This window comes from Neoarius graeffei, chromosome 15 (genome assembly GCF_027579695.1).
Source record: "Neoarius graeffei isolate fNeoGra1 chromosome 15, fNeoGra1.pri, whole genome shotgun sequence".
NCBI classification, from domain to species: Eukaryota; Metazoa; Chordata; class Actinopteri; order Siluriformes; family Ariidae; genus Neoarius; species Neoarius graeffei.
The window spans coordinates 53,590,584-53,597,386 of record NC_083583.1 but is presented as its reverse complement, the minus strand read 5'-3'; positions in this window follow the sequence as shown (position 1 = coordinate 53,597,386).

Below are 6,803 nucleotides of genomic sequence, written 5' to 3'. Positions count from 1 at the left end.
AGTCGGATTCAGCGTAAGCTCATATACACACACGCACACACACACTCTGCTTCCGGTCCCGGGTCGCGCTCCCTCTGCTCTCTCTCAGCCTCCTTAAATAGGGAGCGGTTACTGGGAAAACACACACAAACACAGGTTAACTACCATCAGGTGTAGCGATTCTGCCACTCACCTTCCCTGGCTCCACCCTCCTGTCACAGACCGGCGCTTGACCATGCCCCCGCTGCCACATACCCCCACCGCCCGACTCAGGCCGGGCGCCCGTCCGGCCTGCAGCCGACTCCCCCCCCTTGACGGGAGAGGAAGTCCGCCACGACCATCTGCGCCCCCGGCCTGTGGACCACCTTGAAGTTGAAGGGTTGGAGTGCCAGATACCAACGGGTGATCCGCGCGTTGGCATCCTTCATGCGGTGGAGCCACTGGAGGGGCGCGTGGTCCGAACAGAGGGTGAAAGGGCGCCCCAGCAGGTAGTAACGGAGGGGGAGGACCGCCCACTTGATCGCCAGGCACTCTTTCTCAATCATGCTGTAGCGCCCCTCACGCACTGACAGCTTCCGGCTGATAGGACCGGGTGGTCCTCCCCCTCCACCTGCTGGGACAAAACGGCCCCCAGCCCTCTGTCTGACGCATCCGTCTGTAACAAAAAAGGGAGAGAGAAGTCAGGGGAGTGTAAAAGTGGCCCCCCACACAGTGCAGCCTTTACCTCAGAGAAAGCCCGCTGGCACTGCTCCGTCCACTGGACCGGATCTGGCGCCCCCTTTTTAGTGAGGTCAGTCAGCGGGCTGGTGACGTCCGAATAATTAGGTATAAACCTACGATAGTAGCCAGCCAGCCCCAGGAACTGTCTCACCCCCTTTTTGGTCTTGGGCCTCGGGCAGGCCGCAATCGCTGCTGTCTTATTAATTTGGGGACGCACCTGCCCGTTGCCCAAGTGGAAGCCCAGATACCGTACTTCCACCCGCCCAATCGCACACTTCTTTGGGTTGGCAGTGAGTCCCGCCCGCCTCAGCGACCTAAGGATGGCCCTCAGGTGTTGCAGGTGCCGCTGCCAGTCATTACTATAAATGATAACGTCGTCTAGGTAAGCGGCCGCATAGGTGGCGTGGGGCCGGAGGACCCGGTCCATCAGCCGCTGAAACGTAGCGGGCGCCCCAAACAGCCCAAACGGAAGTGTGACGAACTGGTGTAAGCCGAACGGTGTGGAAAAGGCCGTTTTCTCCCGGGATAATGGAGTCAAGGAGATCTGCCAATATCCCTTTGTTAAATCCAGTGTCGAGTAAAAGCGAGCCGTGCCTAGCCGATCGAGCAGCTCATCAATACGAGGCATTGGGTGCGCATCAAATTTAGACACCGCGTTGACTTTTCTATAGTCCACACAGAACCGGACCGAGCCGTCGGCCTTGGGAACCAAGACCACCGGGCTGTTCCAGTCACTGTGGGACTCCTCGACGATGCCCATTTCGAGCATGGCCTGAAGTTCTTCCCGAACCACCTTTTTTTTGTGTTCGGGTAATCTATAAGGACGGCTACGTACTACCACCCCCGGGGGCGTCTCTATGTGGTGTTCTATGAGGTTAGTGCGATCGGGCAGGGGCGAGAACACATCCGAAAACTCGGCCTGCAACTGGGCGACCTCCATGAGTTGGGTCGGGGAGAGGTGGTCTCCACAGGGGACCGGAGAGGTACGTGATGCCAATGACCCTTTTTGAACCTCCGGCCCCAGCTCCGCCTTCTCTGGAACTACCGACACCAACGCCACGGGGACCTCCTCATTCCAGAGTTTCAGCAGATTGAGGTGGTAGATCTGTAGTGCCCCCTCCCTGTCCGTTCGCCTAACCTCATAGTCGACGTCCCCGACTCGCCGTGTGACCTCAAAGGGTCCTTGCCACTTGGCGATTAATTTGGAGCTCAACGTGGGCAACAGGACGAGTACCTTATCTCCCGGAGTGAACTCTCTAAGGCACGTGCCCTTGTTGTACAGGTGGGCTTGCCGTTCCTGGGCCTGCCGCAAATTCTCCTGAGTTAGGTGGGTGAGCGTGTGGAGTTTTGCGTGCAGATCCATAACGTACTGCATTTCGTTTTTGCTCTGTGAAGGTCCCTCCTCCCAATTTTCCCGCAGTACATCTAAGATGCCGCACGGCTTACGCCCATATAATAACTCAAATGGGGAGAACCTCGTGGAGGCTTGGGGGACCTCTCGCACTGCAAACAACAAGGATTCGAGCCACTTATCCCAGTTACGTGCGTCCTCACTTACGAATTTTTTGATAATATTCTTGAGGGTGCGATTGAACCATTCAACTAAACCGTCCGTCTGTGGGTGATAAACGCTGGTGCGGATCAGCTTAATACCCAGTAGCCCATACAGTTCGCTCAGTGTTCGTGACATAAACGAGGTGCCTTGGTCAGTCAGAATCTCTTTCGGGATTCCAACCCGGGAGATGACGTGGAAGAGGGCCTCTGCAATACTGCGTGCTGAGATATTGCGAAGAGGCACCGCCTCCGGGTATCGCGTTGCATAGTCCACCAGAACCAATATAAAGTGGTACCCTCGTGTTGACTGATCTAATGGCCCGACGAGATCCATCCCAATTCTTTCGAACGGGGTCTCGATTAATGGTAGGGGGCGCAAGGGCGCTTTTGGAATGGCCGCTGGATTTACTAACTGGCATTCGCGGCACGCCGTACACCACTTACGGATGTCGCCGCGAATCCCCAGCCAATAGAATCGGGCCATTATCCGGGCGAGTGTCTTATCCTGCCCGAGGTGTCCAGCCGTGGGGTTAAAGTGAGCCGCCTGGAATACCAATTCCCGGCGGCTCTTTGGAATTAACAACTGGGTGACTCGCTCTTTCGTCTGAGTGTCCTGCGTCACTCGGTATAACCTATCCTTCAAAATGGAAAAATAGGGGAAGGACGGGGTGGCGTTTGGCTGGAGCGTTTGACCATCGATTACTCTCACTTGGTCAAATGTGTGTCGCAGAGTCTTGTCTCGCGATTGTTCCAGTGGAAAATCCGCGAGGGATTCCCCAATGGAAAGAGGAGGGGCCAGCGGCTCCTCACTCTGTCGCGGAGATGACGTAGACGGCTCTGCGACCGCAGCTCCAGCCAAAGCGACACCGGGACCTTCCCCTGTCAACCGGCAGGACCCACTCTTTACTAGGCATGCCATTAAACCCCGAAATCCCGGCCAATCAGTCCTCAAGATCAAAGAGTGGGTAAGGCGAGGATTAACCACCGCCTTCACTATAGATTTTTCCCCTCTGAAATATATGTGGACCGACACCAACGAGTAGCTGTGAACATCCCCGTGCACACACAACACCTTCACCCCCTGTGCTCCCCCCAATGCCTCGTCTTGCACCAGGCTTTGGCGGATCGAGGTCTGATTGCAATCCGAATCCACCAACGCCTGATATGTAGCCCCTTGTACACTTACCGGTATGCGATACGCTCCGGCCCGATCGAGGGCAGTTTCTGGCGCATCGGGGATCCGCACCACCGCCCCCACCTCCATCGCCGCGCACTGTTGCTGCAGGTGGCCCGGTTCCCCGCAGCGCCAGCAAACCAGCCCGGGCCTTCCCTCTGCAGCTGTGTTCTGGGGCTCACTCACCTGAGGGGGGGGGGGGAGACAGACACAGAAGGGAGAAACAGGAGGGCACCACGGGTGCGGCGGGCTGGCTGGGGTGGAGCCGGCCCCCGCGGTGGGGGAATGGGGCGAGGACGGGACACAGAAGGAAGGGGAGAAAGAGAGAGAGAAGAGGAGAGAGAAGACGATGTCGTCAGCCGTCCTGCCGCCGGAACAGCCGCCAAATGATCCTCCGCCAGTCCTACGGCCTGATCCAGCGACGCCGGGCGGTGGCACTGGACCCACTCCGCGGTTCCGGCTGGTAAGCGGGCGATGAATTGCTCCAGCACCACCTGATCGATGATTCCCTCGGCGTCGCGATCGTCGGCCCTCAGCCACCGCCAGCAGGCGTCCCAGAGCTGCTGGCCGAACGCGAACGGGCTGCCGACTTCCTCCATCCGCAGCGCGCGGAAGCGCTGGCGCTGCTGCTCGGGCGTGCGCCCCACGCGCTGGAGGACGGCCCGGCGAAGGTCGGCATAGGCCAGCCGGTGGTCGGCGGGGAGCTGTAGTGCAGCCAGCTGCGCCTCTCCCGTCAGGAGGGGGAGGAGGCGCGCCGCGCGTTGCTCCATCGGCCACCCCGAGGCTTCGGCGACCTGCTCGAACAAGGTGATGAAAGCCTCGGGGTCGTCCTGCGGGCCCATCTTGGTCAAGGTGAGGGGAGACGGGCCCGCGGCCGGGGCGCTGGTAGACCCCGCCGACGCGAGGAGACGCCGGAACGCCTCTCGATCTTCCTGTTGGGCCAGCACCAGGGCTTCGAAGCGGCGCTCCTGCTCCTTTCGGAGCGTGACGAGTGCCTGGTGCTGGCTCTGCTGAGCCGTGGCGAGGGCGTGGACCAAGTCCGCGAACGGGGAGGATTCCATGGGGCTGCAAAGCTGGTGCTCCACCTTTCCTGGGTTTCGGCACCACTGTAGCGCGAATCAAGTGTGGGTGGAGCACAGAGGACGGCAGGACAACGTTTTAGATGCAGAGAAGGATATTTATTAATCCACTTTTCAGTCGGATTCAGCGTAAGCTCATATACACACACACGCACACACACACTCTGCTTCCGGTCCCGGGTCACGCTCCCTCTGCTCTCTCTCAGCCTCCTTAAATAGGGAGCGGTTACTGGGAAAACACACACAAACACAGGTTAACTACCGTCAGGTGTAGCGATTCTGCCACTCACCTTCCCTGGCTCCACCCTCCTGTCACAGACCGGCGCTTGACCACGCCCCCGCTGCCACAATAATATTTTTGTCTCATTTGTTTAACTGGGTTCTCTTTATCTACTTTTAGGACTTGTGTGAAAATCTGATGTTTTAGGCCACATTTATGCAGAAATATAAAAAATTCTAAAGGGTTCACAAACTTTCAAGCACCACTGTATTTGTACCCATTATATACTGCTTGGGAGCATACATGTATCTTTTTGGCCCAAAAAGGTATACATAATTACCTTGAGGTCTAATAACAAGCCCTAGGGGGTATATTAGTGTAGATTGTACTTTGGGGGACAGATATGGACTCCTACTGTACCCTTATTTCTGACAGTACAGCCTGGAGAGCAGCTGGGGGTTAGGTATCTTGCTCAAGGGCACTTCTGTTGCTCCAGGGAATTGAACAAAGCTGCTTCTTTAACCATTAGGCCATGGCTTCCCCCAAAGGCAAATAGCCCATTGGTCACAGATTCAAACAACACTCCTCACTGCTGAAACCTAGGACTGACCCAGGGACCTTTAGCTCTTTAGTCTAACGCACTCCCTGCTGAACTATTTCAGCAAGTCCGAAGATACTATCAATGGATCAATTATTTAATAAAGGCGAATTAAAGAACTCACCAATCTGATACCCAGAATCATTAGAGGGCCAATATTAGCAACAACAAAAATAAAAAAGTGGATCAGATATTGTGTATATGTAGTTTTTCCTGTAGTTTTTAAACACTTTAATATAATATCCCTATAGTTCTGAAAGATCACACACCAGTCTTTGGTGCAGTACTTTCTGGAATCTGTATGTTATTTAAGATTCGACCAAGGACACATGACCTGCAGTTATTGTTGGTACATGTTGCTGTGGGTAAAATTTGCTTCTCAGATCATTCTCATAACAATAATATGTCAACAATGGCTCTGTTCCAAAAAGACCTTTTCTTCACAGTTGGCATTGTTTTGAAATTGATTTGTTGATGATTCATTGAGAGAGAAAAAAATAACATTCAAATTTTTATATTATTTTTCCCCAGATAAAAAGTATGTCTAAAATAAAAAATAATATACAAAAAATATTTCATAAAATTCCAGAAAAGCGTTAACATAAATTGTACCTTTTTGTTATACATTCATAGACACCATTGTTCTTGGGTTTGTTTGTTTGCTTGTAAACATTTTCTGCCAAACCCTATTATTGATCAGCATTTTAGTTTATTACAGAAATGTGTTGTTTGATCTCCTAAAATTTCATAAACACACAAACTTATATAACAAATATTAAGGGGTGTTCACACGGCAACTTTTACTCCGGTGTAGCACCGGGGCTGCCCTGGTAGAGCGTTCACACGGTACAAAGTTATAGCGGTGTAGCCCCTGAAAGCTGCTTAAACCGGTGCAAATCTAACCCTGCACGGGAGGTGGTTTAAGAAATTTACTCCGGAGTAAATGCTAGTTTGCGGGGCAGCACCGATATAAAATGGGACGTCTGAACGCTACAGGGGTAGACTCGCTACGCGTGAGGAGAGTTGATTACATACAGGCATTGCATAATTTGCATCCTGGTATTTTGCGCTTCCAAAATGGCGAATATCAACAACAACAGAACTGCGTGTCTTCCAGTGTTGCCAGATTGGGCGGTTTTAAGTGCATTTTGGCGGATTTGAACATATTTTGGGATGGAAAACATCAGCAATATCTGGCAACACTGGTGTCTTCATCCACGTTGTTTTCCCGGCGCTTGGTGATGCCATGACAACCGGGAAAAGGAAGTACATTTTCACGCATGCGCATATTTAATTTCCGCATTATTACTATCGCAAAAGATAGTAATAATGATAGGAAATGATAGTAATAAAAGGAAATGATATCAAAACTTTATTACTATCAAAGGAAATGATAGTAATAAAGTTTTTGCTACTATTGCACGGTCGCAGAAACTGCTGTGTGACCGCAAGTGGGGCTGCACCAGTGCTAACACGCTT